The sequence below is a fragment of the Populus trichocarpa genome, chromosome 3, assembly GCF_000002775.5.
Source record: "Populus trichocarpa isolate Nisqually-1 chromosome 3, P.trichocarpa_v4.1, whole genome shotgun sequence".
Lineage (NCBI taxonomy): Eukaryota > Viridiplantae > Streptophyta > Magnoliopsida > Malpighiales > Salicaceae > Populus > Populus trichocarpa.
In genome coordinates this window covers 1,216,616-1,227,674 of record NC_037287.2, presented here as the reverse complement: position 1 = coordinate 1,227,674, position 11,059 = coordinate 1,216,616, and the positions used below count along the sequence as shown (strand labels likewise).

At 32.4% G+C, this 11,059-nt stretch overlaps 1 long non-coding RNA gene across 1 annotated transcript; it reads right to left on the bottom strand.

Moving 5' to 3' along the window:
* Positions 1-8,040: 8,040 nt before the first annotated feature.
* On the bottom strand, positions 8,041-9,888 carry LOC112326840 (uncharacterized). Its single transcript, XR_002980799.2, has 2 exons — positions 9,239-9,888; positions 8,041-8,291 (listed from the first exon to the last, which is right to left on the bottom strand). It is a non-coding gene; the product is annotated as an uncharacterized LOC112326840 (long non-coding RNA).
* Between the last annotated feature and the right edge of the window lie 1,171 nt (positions 9,889-11,059).

The following is an 11,059-nucleotide window of genomic DNA, read 5'->3' as shown; positions in this document are numbered from 1 at the left end:
AGTGGAGATATTGTGACTTTCTACCGGGAGTTAAACGGGGGAGCACAGTACAAAATGAGAGTGAGAAATGTTGGTTGAAGTAAAAAAGAAATGTGACGGAAGAGTGTCTTCCATACATGAAATTCCGAGTGCGCGTCCTTTTGTTTCTTCATTGTGATGTCTCCTGCTATCTTCGTGTCTAGTTTCTGTACGGTATAAGCAGTCGAGAAAAACTATCCATATCCAGGAGTCGATATATAATCGTTCTTCTTCCTTTAATTAGTTGGGCCACGTCGCAATGTCAGTTGAAGAATGTTTAGTTCGTTTTTTATATGTATAATGATCACTTGTGTGTTCTTCTTCCTATCTATTAGTCTTGCATGATCACCTAATGATTTGCCATTTTTGCTCGTGCTTTGTCTGCTCCTACTATACTACATTGAAAACCAAAACAAAACAACACGGGAGTACTGTGTTATCCCCATCTCTAGGAATAACTAATCCCCTCTGCTTATTGAGTTTGAAAGTCATTTCCAAAACTCTATATATACAAGATTTTCCCCAGGAGAATTTATCAGTGATTTTGGAAGAATATATAGATATATAAGAATTATGTTTTAATCATTAAAACTACTGTTAGGTTAGTATTACTTAAAACATCACTAAATCATACTGTTTGCAAGGAATTTCTTTAATTCTCTAACTGATCTCTCTATCAATATAAATATGGATAGAGAATAATTCAATATCAACTTATTGGTTAAAGGGAGAAAAAAAGAGAGTTGGTAAATCTCTAAGTCAAGTTATGTTTGGCATATCACCTTATGGCTATTTTTTTTTAAAAAAAAAAAAGTTAAAATGGAGAGGTAAGTGGGTTAATAACCCGAGAGTTGAAAAATTGGCTAATTACCAATGCTGTAATAGGATAATTAAATAACATGTTGCCACTTACCCAAGTTCAGTATGGGAGCCATGTTTTTGAAATAATAACCGATCTTAGCTGAGTTTCGTAAGAATTATGTACTTAAATCCAATTAATTTAATAAGTTAATCCATAAATTGATTCACTTGATAAAAACTTGAGTGAATTGTGATTTTACATATAAAAATTAAAAAATAATACCATTTTAACTTTTAATAAACAAATTATAATATAAAATAATATTATTTTAAATTATCTTGGGTTGGTTCTTCTAAACCATAATCCAAGCCTGATCCAGGTACATAGATAACTATCCTGAGACATATTTTATAACATATTTTATTACTATCCTGAGTTGATAACTATCCAGGTGCATGTCTGATTCTCCAAAATATTTCCCATGCAGGTAGCGGCTTAACCAGGCCTAGATTATGTGGGGCCATTTCGCTACTTTTCTTTAACTTTTTTTTTTAATGTTTCTTGGCAGACCTGTAATGGAGATGAATATATGCAGGGCTAATTTATATTCCAACGACTTATGGTTCGATTTATTATTATTTAATTGGATTATACCGTGTGAGACAGTTGTGAAGTCAGCTATAATTATGCTTTTGCCAATGTAATACAGGTGGATGACATATCGGCAACTTCACCCTAATCAGCATAAGACCCTGACAAGAAGACATAATTAAAGCGCTTGCTACTAAAAGAGGGCACTGTTTGAGATTTATGTAGAAATTGCGCCATTGGATAAGAAATTATTGCAAGCGAATATGAAAAGTATTTTACAATATATTATAGAATATATACTATGTTGGAAATATTCTAGGCAATCTTTTAGTGTTGTATTCTTTACTTTAACTATTTTATATTGTCCTACACATATAAATAGACACTACCAGAAATTCAGCTAACATCAACAGCATTATCAATAGAATGATTTTGTTAGTAATAATTATTAACGGCGTCAATTCTATCTGTACTTGTGTCGGTCTATACCGACAGAATGTTGCTGTCGGTAATCATTACCGCCAGCTTGTAATCCGTCAGCAATTCGATCAGTATGTGCCGACGGAGTAATTTAATCTACCAACCAAATTTCAGACGAAATATATAGATTTTTGAAAAAGAAAAGTTGTTTGATGACATGGTTTTTTTGCAAGTGATTTTACCAACAAAATGACCGAGGAATTCAAACTGAGATCTCTGTACAGTGACATGACCCATTCACCATTAGAATTACCAACGTATTACCGACGGTTATACTAATAGAATGTGATTGTCGGGGAGTCCATCGGTAAAAGCTAATATATCCCTACGTTGTCGACCCTGTCCTCCCCTATTTCTCCTTCTTCTTCCCCATCCCAACTCTCCCCTCCCAAACTGCAAACAACCACCCCCCTAAAAATATCCCCCTCTCTCAACAAAATTCATCTTTTTTGTACTTTTGTATGTGGTCACAACATTCATGCTCTGATTTATTGTGGATTTTATAATTTTTTGTAAGTAAATCTATCCTTTTTAATTTTAACATTTAAATGTCAATTTTATAATTTTTAATTGTATTTTTTTTAGTATATGTATTTTATTAGTGTATGTACATGTTTTATTGTTATTTGTCAAAGAAACTTGTAATATAAATGAATAATTTTGTAGTTGTTATGGTTTGTTTGGATTTTGTCAAATTGTATTTGTTTGTAAATTGTTAAAACTTTGTTGAATTACCGAATTAGATGTGTTGTGATGAAATAAATAATAGCTTGTTTAATAGATCCGTTTTAATTTTTATCAATTCTATTGCGGAGTTGTAATTTCTGCAAATTTATATATGTATAAATTTGTATGGACGTTGATAAATGTTAATGAATATTTAAGAGAAGTCCTTTTTTAATTTGTTGGATAATGTCAAGGCAAACCAATATTTTTGTAAATTTATTTACTTAACATAGTTAATTAATCCATGTTGTCATCATAATTTTATAGAGGTTCGATAGAAGTCATGGATGATCGTTTATGGATGTATCGAGACTCACCCCAAGGATTGCGGAGGATGGATTGTTGTAATGGGGTTCAGGGTTTTATTAATTTTGTAATATCTATTCCGGAGAATTTTACTGAAGGTGGTGTTAGTTGGTCATGCAGGAAGTGTAAAAATAAAAAGTTTCTGCAACCAGATGTTGTAACGATGCATCTTCTAACCAAAGGGTTCATGGAGAATTACTTGTGTTGGTATGCACACGGAGAACTATTTATTCCTAATGAGAGCATGGTAAAAAGGGTGATTGAGTCAACTTCTAATGCTAGCAACGTGCATGGAGTTGTAAATGACAATAGTATCCTTATAGGAATATTGTTATGGATGCAATGAGAATAAATCAAAGTAATGTCAGTCGATATCCAATCGTAGAAGAAGAACCTAATGCAAATGCAGCAAGGTTTTTTGATAAGTTGAAAGATTTTGATGAACCATTATAGGATGGGTGCACGAACCACAATAAATTATTGGTCGTAGCACAGGTGTTCACCATCAAGTCAAATCACAGGTTGAGTGAGGCCGGTTATGACAAAATTATTGAATGGGCGAGAAGCATTTTATCTGAAGGGAACAAACTTAAAGAGAACTTTTATGTTGCTAAGTCCATGATGAAACCCCTCAGTTTAGGATACCAGAAAATTGACATGTGCCCTAACTTCTGCATGTTATACTACCTTGAAAATACTGAGTTAACCGAGTGCATGACATGTGGGCATTCCCGTTACAAACCCAGATCTGGCAGAGGAAAGACTCGTGGCATATAAAAAACTTAAATACTTCTCAATCACACCTAGACTGTAAAGGTTATTCATGTCACCAAGGACTGCTGAACACATGACATGGCACCAATCACATAGTGCGATTGATGGAGTGATGGTGCATTCTTCTGACGGCGAAGCATGGAAACACTTTAACAGTGTGCATCCTCACTTTTCAGCTGAATCAAGGAACGTGCGTCTTGGGTTACGTACAGATGGATTCAACCCATTCAGGTCATTTGCTACTCCTTATTCTTGTTAGCCGATCATATTGACGGTTTATAACTTACCACCGGGGATATGTATGAAGCCGGAGTTCATGTTTTTATCTATGGTTATACCAGGTCTGAGTAGTCTGTGCCGGAATATAGATGTTTGTCTTCGACCGTTGATTGATGAGTTGACGCAGTTATGGTCCTTCGGAGTTTTGACTTATGATATATTAAGGAAACCGAATTTTGTTATGAGGGCGGCTTTGATGAGGACTATCAATGATTTCCCAGCTTATAGAATGGTTTTTTGTTAGAGCACGCATGGAAAAACTAGCATGTCCATACTGCATGGAAAACAACAAGGCACTCATGCTAACAAACGGAGGTAAAACTTTTTTTTTACTACCACCGTCATTTCTTTCCAATGAATCACAGGTACAAAAAGAACAAAAAAGATTTCTTTGTTAGTAGAGTTGAAAAGGATGTTGCACCCCCGCGTCTTTCTAGTGAAGAATTGCATGATGTTGTATCAAGAGTACAGTGACATTGTGTTTGGTTTCCAATCAGGTAAGCAAAAGTTTTCTAGTTTTGGTTTGACCCACAATTGGGTAAAGCGAAGTATTTTTTGGGAGCTTTCTTATTGGAAAACCAATCTTCTCTATCATAACCTTGACGTCATGCACATAGAAAAGAACAGGTTTGAGAACATTTTCAACACCGTCATGGATGTGAAGGGGAAGACAAAGGACAACATCAAAGCTAAATTAGATTTAACATTGTTCAGTAACCGTAAAAATATGAAGTTGGTTTTTTATGGGTCACGAGTCACAAAACCCAAAGCAAGCTTCGTGTTAGAGAAAAATGCACAACTACTAGACTACAAATGGCTTAAGAGTCTGCGTTTTCCTGATGGACATGCCTCGAACATATCAAGGCTGTTTAATATGGAAGAATGCAGATTATATGGAATGATGTTTAATATGGAAGAATGCAGATTATATGGAATTAAGAGTCATGACTGCCACATGTTTATGCAAACACTCATTCCATTAGCTTTTCATGATTTGTTGCCAAAGGGGATATGGGATGCACTCACCGAGATCAATCATTTCTTTAGAGATATATGCTCCAGCAAGTTGAATGTTGATCACATTGAAAGGCTTGCAACGAATATCGTCGAGACAATATGCAAACTTGAGATGATATTCCCTCCATCATTTTTTGACTCGATGGAGCATCTACCCATACATTTACCATATGAGGCAAAAGTTGGAGGACCAGTCCAGTATAGATTGATGTATCCATTCGAGAGGTTAGATATTACAGTTGCAATGTAATTCATATATAAAAGTATTTTCATTGTTTTTCTTAATTGAAATTTTTTGTTTAATTCAATGTAAGTACTTGTTCAATCTTAAGAAAAAGGTTAAGAACAAGGAGCATGTTGAGGCTTCAATATGGGAGGCCTATATTGTTGAGGAAATCTCAATATTTATCTCGTATTATTTCGAACCTAATTTGAGAACAAGAATCAATCGCGTTCCACGACATGATGATGGTGGTGAAGTGCCTTCAAGTGGAAACTTGTCAATATTCTCCAATCCTAGATGACCCACACCTAAAAATATCGTAAGAGAAAGATATTTATCTGAAATAAAGTTCAGACAAGCACATAATTATATTTTATTTGACTGTGATGAGTTGAGATCTTTTATTAAGTATATGTACCACTTAAACTTTGTCAAAAGTGTATTATTTATTTATTGTAATATTATAAACTCATATAATTTAGAACAACCTTGTAGGCAACATCGACGATATTTACTGTCCAATAACTCACAGCTGACCGAATCCCAAATCTTTCAATTACAAGATGAACAATTTGTCACGTGGTTCAGAACACATGTAAGTACTATCACAAACTCATTATCTCTTGCAAGATAACTGTACGTCAATATTATAGAATTCTTGTTTATTGATTATTGTTGTACTTGATATACAAGGTTTATCAAATGGGAGGGAGTGCTGCTATTTCATTGTCTTCACTAAGCCTACCCCTAAAAGAAAAGTTAAGTGCTACAATGGGTATTTTTTCAATGGATATGTGTTTCATACTGAAGAATACGAGTATGGAATAAAGACATACAACAACGGTGTTTGTGTTAAAGGATCGACTTGTAATGAGTTTGAAGTTGACTACTATGGTAAATTAGAAGAGGTTGTCGAATTGCAATATCATAGCAAGCATAATAGAATGTTTTTATTCAAATGCTATTGATATGACACAATTGACAGAGGAATCAGAGTAGATCCTCATTATGATCTCATTGAAATCAACTCAAAAGCTAGACTTCGCAACGTAAACGATATATTTGTTTTCACAAAACAATGTCAACAAGTTTATTACACATACACCATTTCCTTTAGAAATGACCGATCAAGGGTTGATTGGTTATCCATTTTAAAAACAAAATCCAAGGGTCGTCTTGAGGTTATTCAGGATGAGAATGAAGACACACGTGTGCGAGATGAAGTCTTTCAAGTTAGTGAGTTGGTTGAACCATATCAAGTTGGTCCTTTGATTGACTTAGAAGAAAATTCAAATTTTTATATTTTCGATGATAATCTTGTTGATGTTGACGCAGAGAAGTTGAATGATGTTTTGAGCTTTAGCGGACAAGCAAATGTCAATGAAGATAAAGATGATGATGATATCCACATTGAAGAATGCGATGGAGCCTGAATCCCTTTATTTCACAAGAGAAAGACTTATTTCTTATTCTTCTTCTTCTTTTTCTTTTTCTTCCCTATATGTAAAAAACATCAATATCTATTTATTTCTCTTCTCTTCTCTCCTCATCTCCTTCTCTTCTTCTCCATGCTCGGGTATATCTTCTTCTTCTTTCTTCTTTTATCCTTAGTTTTTTTTAAATTAATATGCTTTACGAAAAAAAATTTCTCTCCTTAGTTTCATTTGCAACTACATTAAAGTAAGATTTTTCTTTTTTTCTTCTTTTTTCATGATTTTTTTCACTATATTTGTTTTTTATTTTATTTTTAATTGTTTTTGTTCTTAATAATTGTATGAATGTTGTTGTGAGATCTTTTTTTCATATGAGATCAATTTGTAGTTGATTTATTTATAGGATTTATAAATTTTTAGCAATCGCAACTTCATTTTTTACATATGAATTTTTTTAATTGAATTTATCTTTTCATTTTATTTATTTATTGTAAATTTGTTAAGAGTTTATTTTCTTCTTCTTTTTTCCAAGCATTTTGAGTATATATTATAGAGTGTTGATTTATGTTAATTTAATTATTTTATAATTTTATAAAATGGATTTTTTAAAAATGTTTTTAAATAATTACCGACGAAATTACCGATGGTATTTTTCGAGGGATATACCGACAAAATGAAGCGGATATTTTTTTTACGCGTCTGTTCCGTCAGTAAATCTGTCAGTAATAATATTTTTTTATTACCAATGAATTTACCGATGAACAAAAAATTACCCGATGAAAGATTCATCGATGGAGCATTTTCGTTGGTGATTTAGTTGGTAAATTAATTACCGACGGAATATGTCTTACACAGATGAAAAAATTCCGTCAGTAAAACTGTTAAATGTTGTAGTGCTTCGGGTCGATCCTCCATCCTTATCTTGAGGGGGCATATTATAGAATGTATACTATATAGGAAATATTATAGGCACTACTCTAGTATTGTATTCTCTACCTTAACTATTATATATTGCCCTACACATATAAATAAAAAAGAATTGACTAAACCAAAGGTTAAGCCTCCTAATTATTCTCAACTCAACATTTTGAAAATCGTTGCAATAAATTTGTGAGAAAAAAGTTAACATCCAGATGAATTATGCTATATAAATTAATACAATGTTGTTTTATGTTCTTATAAGTGAAGCATAATTATAGTTGACTTCACATCTGTCTCACACGGTATAATCCAATTAAATAATAATAAATCGAACCATGGCACTCCAAAATTCGTTGGAATATAAATTAGGCAAAAAAATAAATGATCTCATCAATATGTCAAAAGCCTTTGACAACATTTTAAAGAATCACTCAACCTAGCAATATAAACTGTTAGGGGAGCAAAAAATCTAACAAAGATCATTAATTACTTATTTTATTAGAACAATTATTCTGTACATATATGTTTATCAATAATCAACAAAACTCTGCCTTCTCTTTGGTGTCTACAGGGATATCCAAGTCAATTAAGTTCAAACTTTTCAGAGTCTAATATCTGACCACCTATTTATCGATTTGGCTTGAAAGAGTTGGGACAATCTAGAAGAAAATAAAGGCCAGCCATGCTCAAGATCGGTTGTCATCAAATGATAGAAGTTAACCTGACAAACACAACAAAGACCACAAAAGTACAATATATATATATATATATATATATATATGGCGAGCATGTATATACCTCCGACTCAATATCTCAATCTCTAACCCTAATCAAAATTCTTCAAGCTTCTTATCATAAATTCTTATATTCTAGTTTGCTCAAACTAGCAATGAAAATGCTCAAGGATAAAAAATTGACCCAAATTTATAATTTTAAATTGAAATAATTATATGATATTGTATCTAAATAGTTATGAGTTTGAATTTCTTTATCCACATTCTCTCTAATTTAAATATGCAACTTTAATGTTTATAAAAAGATCCATCTCAATCTAATAACTTAAGCTATTATATAAGACTTTCAAGATACAATTTATTTAATTCTCTAACAATGTTAAATATCCAACATTATAATCAAGTAACTAAATCCCATGTTAAGACCAAACCAATATTAATATTTTGGTCTTAGATTAAATGAGGGAATTTTTTCTCTTCATTTTCATTTTTTTTCCTTTTTTTGGCATGCCAATAGTCATACCGTTGTTTATTATTTGTATAAGATTATTTTATAAGTTTTCGAAGTACACATTTAATTTTTAGACTATAGCAACTCATTTTCAACTTTGTTGATACAAGCTAAAATTGTTGAGTTTGATATGCAAAGAGTTGTATATTTGATAATTAAATATATTTCGTTCATCTACTCAAAACTGAGCGATACAAAAAAAAATATACATGAATTTTATTTTTATAAACTTCATTCAAATTTTATGTTAATTCTAATAAATTAACACAAACTCAAGCATCATTTACACACTATTATTTAATGTTCAGGAAGGAATCATAACTCAAAAAATAAACTCTTAGTTCAACACAAATTAGCAAATCAAAAACATATATGAATTTCAATCAAATTTATCCAAAAAGTAATTTGAGGTTACAAATTTACCTTCAGAGGTGTTTGAAACCAACTAGATCTGAGCATAGTTGCTTCAGTGTGTGCAGCTCACGCGTGTCCATGGCTGGTGGTGCTTGCAGTCACCCTCTGGTTATCTTAACGGACTGAGACCCACTGGATCTGGTAGATCATTAACTACTCTTTCTACTTTGAATAGTGTGAGGCAAACAGAGTTCTAAGGAGATAGATCTAACCACTTCAAATTTCAGCTCTTACTCCTCTCTCTCTATTTTGTTTCTCCTTTATTGGCAGTTGTTGTCGTCACTGGTGGACGAAGATGCGGTGATTCTAGTTACTGGGTTGTTCTATTGAGAGGGAGATCACTGGTCACAAGCCGGAGTGTTTTGATGGAGCATGATCGGGCTGCTGTAGAGATTGTTTTGACCGAGAGGAAGAGAGAGTCGTTGTCGTGAGGAAGAACTCGTTACTGCTGCTGGTGTTGAGGGTTTGGGAAAGGAAGTTGCTCACGGTGGTTGAGGCTGGTTGTTGAGTGAGGGAAAAAAGGTTGTGGGTGTGTGCTGAGAGTTTTTTTTTGTTCTTTTGAGCGGCGACTGTTTGGTAGAAAACTCTAAGTCTTTACTTGGCTTTTTTTATTGTTAAGAGAGCCTCTAACATATTCTTTTTATTGGCTAATACTTCTCTAAAATTTCCCTCTTTTTTTGTGTGAGAATCCCTCACTACTTCTAGGTAAAACATTTTGTCATTTTTTTTAAAATTACTTGGTTTTTAAGAAACACAAAATCAGGTTGGTCTCTCTTTTTTTTTTCTTTACTTTTGTTCTTCTTTTCTAAATATTTTTTTATTTTTTTTAATAATCATTGAGAGTATATTAAAAAGATTATAAAGCCAATAGCCAAAGCAAAATATAAAGACATGACAAAAAAAAAAAGGAACAGATTTAGGGGGGAAATCTACTACAACAAAAATAAAAAGACTACCTAAGATTTCTTATTATACCATAATTTGATGTCATTAGAAGATCTTAAGAGGTCATTTCTTGTATAAGTAAAGTTTGAATCCAGAGTATACAACTAAATAGCAATTCGATGAAGGACGGTAGAGAAACAATCAAACAAGCTTATAGTTCGCTCCTCAAAAACAATTTTGTTTCTCAACAACCAAATGCCTCAAGTAGTACTACTGGAGATTAGTTTCTAAGTTAACCTTTGTAATTTGCCTTGCATAATTCAATTTTTTTTTTTTGAAACAGGCATTAATGTCAACGACGACTCAATGATAAAAATAAATTAATGACTTTGAAATGAGTGTGTTATAATTCAAACACATCAAAAGTAGGTTTTTGAATTTTAAATTATTTTGAAGAGATACTGAAAATGCCAAAAACAACACAAATACATCAAAAATAAATTGTTTGTACTTTTTGTTGTTTTTGCTATTTTTTGGATTTTCTTTTAAAAAAGTAAGAAATAAAAGGTAAAAAATCTAGTTATGACACCAAGATTGAACTTACAGTGGCAAAGAGAGTTGAGAGTTACAGAACTACAACCTCTACACATTCTTTCATCTATATGCTCAAAAGTTGTCTTATTGTATGATCAAATAAATAGACGGTGTTGGAATTTTGACACAATAGGTAATTACACAGTTAAATTTGAATGTATCACCATTTGCAAGATACTATTCCCAGGTGTGTTTTCGATCTCTTCATTACTATGAAAAGGTCTAGTATATCCTAAGATTCAAGCTTTTCTTTGGCAATTGATGCATGGAAAATTATGTACCAGGGAGTTCTTAGCCTTTAAACATATCATATCCCATTAACAAATGACTTGTCCATTTTGTGACTATAAA